The following is a 12,099-nucleotide window of genomic DNA, read 5'->3' as shown; positions in this document are numbered from 1 at the left end:
TTTCATTAAAATAATTCTGACATGCAGACTGAAACATGCACTTTGAATACCAGCAGCAGACTTCCCTGGTGAGCAGTAGCTTTACTACAGTGATCTAATGAGCAACTAGAGTGCTAACATTCAGAATTTATGGCAAATGTGTGACACATCTGAATGCGTTCTTTATGGAACCAAAGTAAACAAGCATTGAAAATGCAATAGATCTCGCCCTCGTTTAAGTTAAAGCCATTCTGTTTTTAATGAGGTGGCTTTTTAGCTTTGCTTTTATTAGTGTTTTTCAAACTTTCATGTAAATAACATGCATATATATACATATATGTATATGTATGCATGCATTTATATTTGTATTTATATAGAAATGCAGATTATATATGTTTATATATGTATGTATATATATATACACACATACATATATATAAATGCACAAGCATATATATGCATATATATGTGTATATGTGTGCATGTAGAGAGAGGTAGAGAGGTAGAGGTAGAGAGGTAGAAGTAGAGAGGTAGAGAGGTAGAGACTAGTAGAGAGAGGTAGAGAGGTAGAGAGTAGAGAGTGAGTAATAGAGAGTAGAGAGTGAGTAGTAGAGAGTAGTAGAGAGCAGTAGAGAGAGTAGCAAGAGTGAGTAGTAGAGAGTAGTAGAGTGAGTAGTAGAGGGTAGTAGAGAGTGAGTAGTAGAGAGTGAGTAGTAAAGAGTAGAAGAGAGTAAGTAGTAGAGTGAGTAGTAGAGAGCAGTAGAGTGAGTAGTAGAGAGTAGTAAAGAGTGAGTAGTAGAGATTAGTAGTATATACATATATGTATATGTATGCATGCATTTATATTTGTATTTATATAGAAATGCAGATTATATATGTTTATATATGTATGTATATATATATACACACATACATATATATAAATGCACAAGCATATATATGCATATATATGTGTATATGTGTGCATGTAGAGAGAGGTAGAGAGGTAGAGGTAGAGAGGTAGAAGTAGAGAGGTAGAGAGGTAGAGACTAGTAGAGAGAGGTAGAGAGGTAGAGAGTAGAGAGTGAGTAATAGAGAGTAGAGAGTGAGTAGTAGAGAGTAGTAGAGAGCAGTAGAGAGAGTAGCAAGAGTGAGTAGTAGAGAGTAGTAGAGTGAGTAGTAGAGGGTAGTAGAGAGTGAGTAGTAGAGAGTGAGTAGTAAAGAGTAGAAGAGAGTAAGTAGTAGAGTGAGTAGTAGAGAGCAGTAGAGTGAGTAGTAGAGAGTAGTAAAGAGTGAGTAGTAGAGATTAGTAGTGAGTGAGTAGTAGAGAGTGAGTAGTAGAGAGTAGTAGAGAGTGAGTAGTAGAAAGTGAGTAGCAGAGAGAGAGAATAGTAGAGAGTAGTAGAGAGTGAGTAGTAGAGTGAGTAGTAGAGAGTAATAGAGAGAGAGTAGTAGAGAGTGAGTAGTAGAGAGTAGTAGAGAGTGAGTAGTAGAGTGAGTAGTAGAGAGTGAGTAGTAGAGAGTAGTAGAGAGAGAGTAGTAGAGAGTGAGTAGTAGAGAGAGAGAGTAGTAGAGAGTGAGTAGTAGAGAGTAGAGAGTAGTAGAGGGTGAGTAGTAGAGAGTAGTAGATAGTGAGTAGTAGGGAGTGAGTTGTAGAGAGAGAGTAGTAGAGAGTAGTAGAGTAGTAAAGAATGAGTAGTAGAGAGTGAGTATTAGAGAGTAGTGGAGTAGTAGAGAGTGAGTAGTAGAGAGTAGTGGAGAATATTCCAAAGTTTGGCACAGCACCACTTGCACAACAAGTCCAATCAAATCATATCACTTAGAGTCCTTATTGAGGCGCTGAATCTTGGTGTATATTCAAATGCTTTTATTTTCCTTAAGTTTATGTACCACAGCCAGCCGACGCGTTTCGTTCTGTACAACAGAACTTCTTCAGGGCGTTCTTATTTACTTCAAGTTATGTCGGTATCCTGTTGTCATATAACTAGATATTTCTTCCAAATGTTAGACGAGACGTAAGTACATTCTTGTTCAAAGTGACTAGGTATAAATTTTACCAACACAATTCGGGCAGACTTGAGTAATTTATAGCATCCTCAAAGTCAGTCTTTCAAAAATTCGAAAGTATAGGACATGATAATCCAAATCCAAATGTTTCTCAAGAAAAGTCATTTTCAATCGTTCGGAATATCGCGATTCCTTGTGGGACCCCCTGAGCAGGCCTAGGGGTCAGGGTGCTTCTAGCCTGCTCCCTTTGCATGTTTTGCACCTTTGTTTCACTCCTTTCTTGTGCCTTCGTTCTACCGAGGCACAAGATGGCTGCCAACACTTCCTGGTTTGGAGTGTTGACAGACAGTGGCAGCCAATCAGCATGCCTCCCCGAGAAAGCTGCATGCTCATTGGCTGTCAACACTTCTAACCAGGAAGTGTTGGCATCCATCTTGTGCTAGTGTTGACAGACAGTGGAGCCAATCAGCATGCCTTCCCGAGAAAGCTGCATGCTCATTGGCTGTCAACACTTCTAACCAGGAAGTGTTGGCATCCATCTTGTGCTCGATAGACAAAGGCAAAAGAAAGCAAAAAAACAAACGTGAAGAACACAAAAAGGGGGCAGGGTAGATACACCCTGACACCCTAGGCCTGCCCAGGTGGTCGTACAAGGACAAAAAAGGACCACATTTTTTTTTTTTAAACTTGGTCTGTTTTTAAAAAAATTACCTCACGGGGGGACCAAATTGCGGGGGCATAGTGATAAAGAAGTTTGGGGGATCCACAATCCCCCACACACTTCCACGTGGACTGCCGCCCCCGGGGCAAAGCAACGCAGCCCCTTGGTGCATACTGGAGGCTCCTGGTGGGCTAGTTGGCCCCCAGGAACCCCCAGTATGCAGGGGGGATTAGTTCCTACTCTGCAAACACGCCAGGGGTTGCGCTGCAGAGATGTGTAAAAAAGAGTGTGGCCTCATTACACCTCTCTGCAATGCAGCCCCCTGGCGCATACTACAGGTTCCAGTTGGGCTAGTTGGCCCCCAAGGACCCCCAGTATGCAAGGGGAATTAGTTCCCCCTCTGCAAACAAGCCTGGGGGCTGCGTTGCAGAGAGGTGTAAAAAAGGGTGTGGCCTCATTACACCTCTCTGCAATGCAGCCCCCTGGCTTATACTGGAGGCTCCTAGTGGGCTAGTTGCCCCCCAGGGACCCCCAGTATGCAAGGGGAATTAGTTCCTCCTCTGCAAACGCGCCAGGGGTTGCGCTGCAGAGTGTTGTAAAAAGGGGGCGTGCCCTCGGAACACCTGCCTGCAAAAATGTAGTAAATCAGTATAAAAAAACACAAATTAATACATTTAAAAAGTGTCATTTAAAAAACCGTTGAAATTCAAAGAGAACACCTAGGTTTCAGGCCTTATATAGTTAGGAATTCGCATTTAAAAAACCTTGCAAATTCACTGAAAAAACCATAGGTTTCAGGCATTATATAGTTAGGAATTAGCATTTTAAAAACCTTGCAAATTCACTGAAAAAAACATAGGTTTCAGGCCTTATATAGTTAGGAATTAGCATTTTAAAAACCTTGCAAATTCACTGAAAAAATCATAGGTTTCAGGCCTTATATAGTTAGGAATTAGCTTTTAAAAAACCTTCAACATTCACTCAAAAAACTATAAGTTTTAGGGGTGTTATAGTTAGCTGGACATTTCACTCATACAAAACTATTGAAATTGCTCCTATATAGTTAGTTGTACTAACTATATTTCGCGCACCCACAATCCACTGCTGATGATGTCACATATTACATCATTCATGACATGGTCAGTGACATCACTGATGACATCTCAAATGATATCAATGATGACATCACTGATGACATCATCCACGTGACAATCACATACACCTTTTCATACACTAGTAAAATCTTTCATCACTCTTTGTAAAATACAGAGTATCATATTTGAATCCATTGACACAGCAATATAAGTATTTAAAAACCCACTCACTGATTCCTAGATGTATACACACATCTAATCACTTACCTGTAGATTCACTCATACATGCTGTCAATGAAAAATAGAACAGTATCAAAAATACTTATACACCTATATCGACATTACACACCAGCACACAACCTATCCACATATGAAGTTATCCTACTCACTTATGCAAACAATGGATCATAATTACATACTTAGTTAGCTACACACTTATACAAACACCACTTCATCTATTCATTTAGATAGTAAGTCATATTTAGTATATTATAAAATCATTATTACAAGTATACAGTTATCCATATAGTCACTCACACAATCATTGAGTCTTATGTATACTTATTTATATACAACAACTGACACATACACTGCCTTTTATTTTTCTAGTTTGTTGGACATGTACCATTGAGAAATATATTTGCTTATCACCACACCCATAAAGATATTCACTCACCCAAACAACTGTTAGAACATGTAGTTTTAACTTCATATATCTACTGAATCAACTATTCACACATCTTTGGGTATTCACACACACCCTGCACCGAACCACACACACATTCACTCTCCCATACAGATACTCAATTAACTAATCAATAACTAATATAGACTTTCACATAGCTAGTAACCAACTGGAGAACCAGTTTACACAACAACTGACGAAGTGATACAGATATTCACACAGTTTAGTCACTATCCACTATATTTAGTGAGACACTATACACTATACATTGTTAAAGTCCTCCATCCAAATATGTATTTTTATATATCCACACATACTTCAATGCAAATTGCTATATATATAATGCATATTTAAATAACGAAGCAAACCACATTCACTGGATGATGTCATCAGTGATGTCATCATTGATGTCATTTTAGATGTCATCAGTGATGTCACTGACCATGTCATGAATGATGTAATATGTGACATCATCAGCAGTGGATTGCGGGTGTGCGAAATATAGTTAGTACAACTAACTATATAGGAGCAATGTCAATGGTTTTGAATGAGTGAAATGTCCAGCTAACTATAACACCCCTAAAACGTATAGTTTTTTGAGTGAATTTCAAAGGTTTTTTAAAAGCTAATTCCTAACTATATAAGGCCTGAAACCTATGGTTTTTTCAGTGAATATATAAATATATATATATATATATATATATATATATATTCACTGAAAAAACCATAGGTTATAGACCATATATAGTTAGGAATTAGCATTTACAAAACCTTGAAAATTCACTGAAAAAACCATAGGTTATAGACCATATATAGTTAGGAATTAGCATTTACAAAACCTTGAAAATTCACTGAAAAAACCATAGGTTATAGACCATATATCGTTAGGAATTAGCATTTCCATATATAGTTAGTTGCACTAACTATATATCGCGCACCCGCAATCCACTGCTGATGATGTCACATATTACATCATTCATGACATGGTCAGTGACATCACTGATGACATCACTGATGACATCTCAAATGACATCACTGATGACATGACTGATAACAACATCCAGTGATTTTTTGTTTCTGTAAAGTTTAAATATGTCTTACATATTGAAGAATGAGTGGATGTGTAAGTGTCTGGACGAAGGATTTAGTAGGTGCATGACTGACTGTATGACTGAGTGATTAAATGTGTCTCACTGAGTGCATGGGTTAGTGACTAAACTGTCTTAATTTGTGCATCATTATGTCTGTTGTTCTATAAACTGCTGCATGTGTTGATCAGTAGCTATATGAGTAACTATATGGGTTATTGATTGATTGCCCAAGTATTTGTATGGGAGACTGAGTGTGTGTGTGGCTGGCTGGGAGGTGTATGACTCTGTGCAGATCAATGTGTACTTGTATCAATGATTGTATAAGAAGGTAAGTATGTGTTAGTATATGTTTGAAAATGTAAGGTGCTCTATGTTTAACTGTATAGACAAGAAAATGGAAGTGTCATTGATTCTTTACAGGACTGACTAGGTGTGTGAGTAACTCCATGGATGAGTGGCAGACTGTGAGTGTCTGTATAGGTGTATGAGTGCATATGATAGTGTTGTAAAGATGAGTGATTGTATGTATGAATGATTGTATGGGTGAATGAGTGAAGGTGTGTGTAGACGTAGGAATCAGTGAGTGCGTATGTAGTAACTAGTATTGGTGTGTCAATGGTTTCAAACATTATACTCTGTATTTAACACTGGGTGAAACAGAGGTTATATTAAAATGTGAGGAGATGCATTGTATTGTCACATGAATGATATCATCAGTGATGTGGTCATTGATGTCAAATGAGATGTCATCAGTGATGTCATCAGTGATGTCATTTGAGATGTCATCAGTGATGTCATCAGTGATGTCACTGACCATGTCATGAATGATGTAATATGTGACATCATCAGCAGTGGATTGCGGGTGCGCGATATATAGTTAGTGCAACTAACTATATATGGAATTTCAATGGTTTTGTGTGGGTAAAATAAGGTTTTTTAAATGCTAATTCCTAACGATATATGGTCTATAACCTATGGTTTTTTCAGTGAATTTTCAAGGTTTTGTAAATGCTAATTCCTAGCTATATATGGTCTATAACCTATGGTTTTTTCAGTGAATTTTCAAGGTTTTGTAAATGCTAATTCCTAACTATATATGGTCTATAACCTATGGTTTTTTCAGTGAATTTCAATGGTTTTTTAATAGCAAATATCATAAGCTGTCGAATGTCAAGTACGTGGTAAGTAAAAACATTTTCGTGTTTATGCACACTGATCTGCTTTGAATGCTGCCCCCCCCCCTCATTTCTATTAGGAGTACTCTCTCTTTGCAGATAGTGAAAGGTAGTTAACGCAGGCCTTTGCCCCCGTTGTAATACGTCGTGCCTGCTTCTCTCTCCATTTGATTGATTGTTATCCAAGCATTTACTGTTTTAGAATTGGTTCTCTTTGGTTCATTCTCTATTTACAAACAAACACAGAGTCGCAATACTCTGTTTAGTCTTTGCAGATAACGAAAAATCGTGTAAAAAAACAAAAGGAATCGAGCAAAATCAGTAGGCCACTAATGGGATCTCTTTTTGACCTCGCTAAAATAGAAACATTAAGAACAACCCCTCATGACAAATACGAAACTAGTGAGATGAACTGAACTCCACACCATGATGGCTGCAATACAGCTCGGCTCCGCCACCCACCCCGCCCAAAATAACGATAAAGAGCGGCTGCCATGATTGCTCGCGGAATGGCCACGACGGAGCTACGAAATGGTGGTGCTCTCATGCTAACGCCAGCTTCAGTCTGAAACATCCAGAAACACTGTAGACTACCAATTCGATCAGTTCCGGTAGCGCCCCAATGTAACCCGGTAGAGAAGAACTAGCCCTCCCCTCTTTGACTGATGGTTCTTGTTGCCTGTCCCTTCTGTTGTCATTTAACAGAACTATTTAGCCTGCTGAAAGGGGTTGTGTTCCGACCGCTGGTTGGTGGAGACATTTTGACTATATTCTGGACCTGCGTTGTCGCGTAATGCGTCATATGACGCGCCGCGTTAGCGCATCCGGAAGTCATCCGGGGCGCGACGCGCAGCGCGTAATGTAAGCATAACAGGTCATGTGACTTGTTAATAAAACTTTTCATTGGTTCATTTTACTTTTCTTATTCTAATGATGAAAGGCTTGGTCATATGACCTAAAAATTACGCTTTTTATTACTTCCGAACATTATTTTTTCTTAAATATATGTTATAATGTTCCAGGCTAATGTACTTTCCCGGAAAATTTACAACTGTCCTGCAAGTAAAATATATTCTTTTTTCGAGAAAAAGGGCGTTTCTTCGTCCCATGACGGAGCCGTTGAGCAAAAGAGGGTCGACCTGCTGTCTTAGTCGCCGATACGCCTGAATATGAGATTCTTATCGATCACTTTATGTTGCAGGAGTAGAAAACACAACAGCCCTTGACCATTTATGTTTACTGCGTTCCTGCGTATTATACCTTTTACCCTTCATGTAATTGGTCTGCTTTATTTCACTTGCCTTTTAATGATTCTAAAACAGTGACTATTATTAAAAACTTTACCAATGTATATACTACTACCATGTTTTCTTTTAAAAACCTTTATTGTGAAAATTTCATTATACAAATACGAGCCTATAACCACGTGGGCCGGCCACGGAGCAAACTGTAATCGTATATGATGAGTAGACATTTACACTGTAGAGGAACGTAACGGGCGGGCCATTAGGTTGCAAGAACTAAGGTGTCTAACAGTTGCGGAATCGGTGGACGTACATTTTATAATTAAAATACGACAGGGCCAGTTACAATAAAATTATCTAGATATACATTTGCGGGCAAGTACCATGCGTGACGTTAATTCGAACTTTCAATAGTACAGTAATCAATAACACATCAGAACTTAATATCAATAGGGATGTCGAAATACTCAATCAATTCTCGTCCCCGCCCGCCATGTGCTTCAAAACTGCATACGCATCTCGTGATTTCAAGGTTCTGCAACCAGTACACAACAAGGAGTTACGAGTCCCATTTATTCCGGCGCCATTTGGGCGAGGACGGGCAGGTCCAGGATATAGTCAAAATGTCTCTACCAACCATCGACTATGATGATGTTCATATGCTGTATTTATAGAGTAACACTCATCTGTCCACATTAAATTAATTTGCCACAATCTAAACATGTCATTTTAATCTTTCCAAAGTTCTTCTAAATATTTGGGACCAATTCCCTTGCCTCTGATGCTGTCAGTGCCACTTCTTTGATGAATGTACTGGCAGGTCAGGGGTTCTCCTCCAAATCTCTCTTTTATGCAGCACTATAATTAATTGGTGCCACCTCTCCATATGACGATGCATGGTATAGTTACCATAACTATATTTTTTTTCGGTTCCTCTGGAGAGTACATCGTGGCAGATGAAGCGTATAACGTACCGGGCATTTACCTTTTTTTGCATGTAGAGGAAAGGAAAAAAAAATCGAGCGTCCGAGTTCTAAGGTGTCCCAGGGCCATTTTAGTGGACCAGGCCCAAATCCAAAGAACAGGCCGCCATTTTGAGAGTCCTGTTGCAGCCGCCTGTCGCTGTAGCATCAAGAGCGGCCAAAACTCAGCTGAATGGCAACTGAAACGGTAAAGGGGCGCCCCACTACAGCAGACGAGCCTCCACCTAGGAAGGCCCGTTCACGCCGCCTCCCCCCCCCCTTCGGGCACCCCACGCCGTTATTCGGAGCAGTATTGTAGGATGGCCACACCAGTGCAGCAACTTGCTAGACACCACCTCGGTGGTAACCGAATCTCAGCGCCTTGTGGTGTCTTCTATTCAGAAAACATTGTTGTGCTGCCTTCGACCTATTCGCCGCAAGTGCGCACGCAACTCAGCTGCATAGCTTGCTAGACACCACCTCGGTGCTAACCGAATCTCAGCGCCTTGTGGTGTCTTCTATTCCAAAAATATTGTTGCGCTGCCTTTGGCCCCATTCGCACATCGGTCCGCTACTGCCGCCATCTCACAGGCCAACGGGGCGCCCCACGCCGACTTTCAGCATTGTAGGATGGCCACACCAGTGCACCTTACTAGACACCACCTCGGTGCCATCCGGATCTTGGCATCTCAGCGCCTTGTGGTGTCTTCTATTCAGAAAATATTGTTGCGCTGCCTTTGGCCCCATTCGCACATCGGTCCGCTACTGACGCCATCTCACAGGCTAATGGGGCGCCCCACGCCGAGTTTCAGCATTGTAGGATGGCCACACCAGTACAGCAACTTGCTAGACATCACCTCGGTGCCATCCGGATCTTGGCATCTCAGCGCCTTGTGGTGTCTTCTAGTCAGAAAATATTGTTGCGCTGCCTTTGGCCCCATTCGCACATCGGTCCGCTACTGACACCATCTCACAGGCCAACAGGGCGCCCCACGCCGACTTTTACCATTGTAGGATGGCCACACCAGTGCCACAACTTGCTAGACACCACCTCGGTGCCATCCGGATCTTGGCATCTCAGCGCCTTGTGGTGTCTTCTATTCCGAAAATATTGTTGCGCTGCCTTTGGCCCCATTCGCACATCGGTCCGCTACTGACGCCATCTCACAGGCCAACGGGGCGCCCCACGCCGACTTTCAACATTGTAGGATGGCCACACCAGTGCGGCAACTTACTAGACACCACCTCGGTGCCATCCGGATCTTGGCGCGTTGTGCTGCCTTCGGCCTATTCGCACATCGGTCCGCTACTGACGCCGCCTCACGTGCCAACGTATTTTCCCCGCATTTTATACCCTATGCCGCATAACAGGTCATGTGACTTGTTTATAAAACTTTTCATTGGTTCATTTTACTTTTGGTTTCCTAATGATGGAAGGCTTGATCATATGACCTAAAAAGAACACTTTTCATTGGATGAAAACTTTTTTTTTTCCCAAACGATGAAAGCCCCACCTTGTTTCTGGATGTTTCACACTGAAGCTGGCGTCACCATGAAAGCACCACCATCTCGTGGCTCCGTCGTGGTCATTCCGCGAGCAATCATGGCAGCCGCTCCCCACCAGAAGCCTGCAGGAGTCGGGGGCCCCCAAAACTTTTGTTGAATCCTCAAGGCGGAGGGGACGCTTTCGAGAATGGGGTCCAAGACCTAGCAGACAAGCGTCCGATTTCCAAGGTGTCCCAGGGCCATTTCAGTGGACCAGGCCCAAAAAGAAAAGAGCCTGCCGCCATTTTGAGAGTCCTGTGGCAGCCGCCTATCGCTGCACCGCAAGAGTGGGCGCAACTCAGCTGAATTGCGGCTTTTGACACAGTGGACCAAAAGCGGACGGAATGGCAACTGAAACGGTAAAGGGGCGCCCCACTACAACAGACGAGACTCCACCTGGAGAGGCCCGTTCACGCCGCCTCCCCCCCCCCGGGGCGCCCCACGCCGTTATTCGGAGCAGCATTGTAGGATACCAAAACCAGTGCGGCAACTTACTGGACATCACCTTGGTGCCATCGTTCTGCTGCCTTGGAACTATTCGCACAACAGTTTGCTACTGATGACCCACCCCCCGCGACGCCCCACGCCGGATGCCGAAATCAGTGCGGCACCCAGGCAACATCACCTGGGTGCCGTCCAGAAATCTGGACGTTGTGCTGCGTTGGGACTATTCGCACAGCCGACCGCTACTTCGTTGTTTTTCCCTAAAAATGTTTATATGTTTTTACTGTTTTTGTTTTGTTGTATATATTTATAAGTTATTAAAGTTTTATAATCTTACTACTTTGTTGGAGTGCTATATATTTTTAATGTGACACATAATTGTAAAAACTTTGATGTACAAAGAGTCATCCCTGGAATCTTCCGCTTCAGGCTCGGTCCCCTCCCCAATCACAATACAGGATGGTTTTCAGATAGTAGGAACGCGTGTGCTGTGACGGATCTCATCGAGTGTGGGCCTTGATCTACTATAACTCCTTTGAAGAGGGGTGATTCTTTACAGCTGGGGCCATAAACTACATCTGCAGGGCTAGCTGATAGCCTAGGACCGGCCTGGACAATCGGACACAGAGGAAAAGGAGTGTCAGAGGGTGCGGTAGTGAATAGGGCGAAAGGGAGGTGTCGGGCGGGCACAGGGTGTGATTCTCAGGGAAGAGCAGCGCAGATGGGGGAGGTTTATTACCCATGCATAAGACAGAGAACGAGGGTGACCAGTGCCTGGGGGAGATGCTTGCGAGGGTGGGGAGCCATGCTAAGGATCGACAGCGTGCAGAGAGTGGGTCTGGTCAAGGCATCTAAAATGACTGCCGTGCACGACAAAAGTGTGGCATTTGAAAAAAGGCAAGATGGCGCAGACAATGTTTTTCAACACTTCCTGATTTCCTTCGAATCGAACGTTAACAGACGTTGGGGCATATTACCAAAGTTAAGCGATATTTATCCCTAACGATGCTTAGCAACGATTTTTTTACCGCTAAGCGTCGCAGATAAACCTTGCTATTATCAAGGTTTATCGCAAATGCCATAAAAAACGACCGCAATGCATTAATATCGCTGAAAACTCAGCGATATTCATGCATTACCGAGCTAATGCTCTTAGCCATGTTATCCACCTCCCATTGGATAACATGGCTAAGAACTGCTCAGGGCAGGTGGTAGCTTTTGGAGATATTCGCG

This window comes from Lissotriton helveticus, chromosome 2_1 (genome assembly GCF_964261635.1).
Source record: "Lissotriton helveticus chromosome 2_1, aLisHel1.1, whole genome shotgun sequence".
Lineage (NCBI taxonomy): Eukaryota > Metazoa > Chordata > Amphibia > Caudata > Salamandridae > Lissotriton > Lissotriton helveticus.
This window is presented reverse-complemented; position numbering follows the sequence as displayed.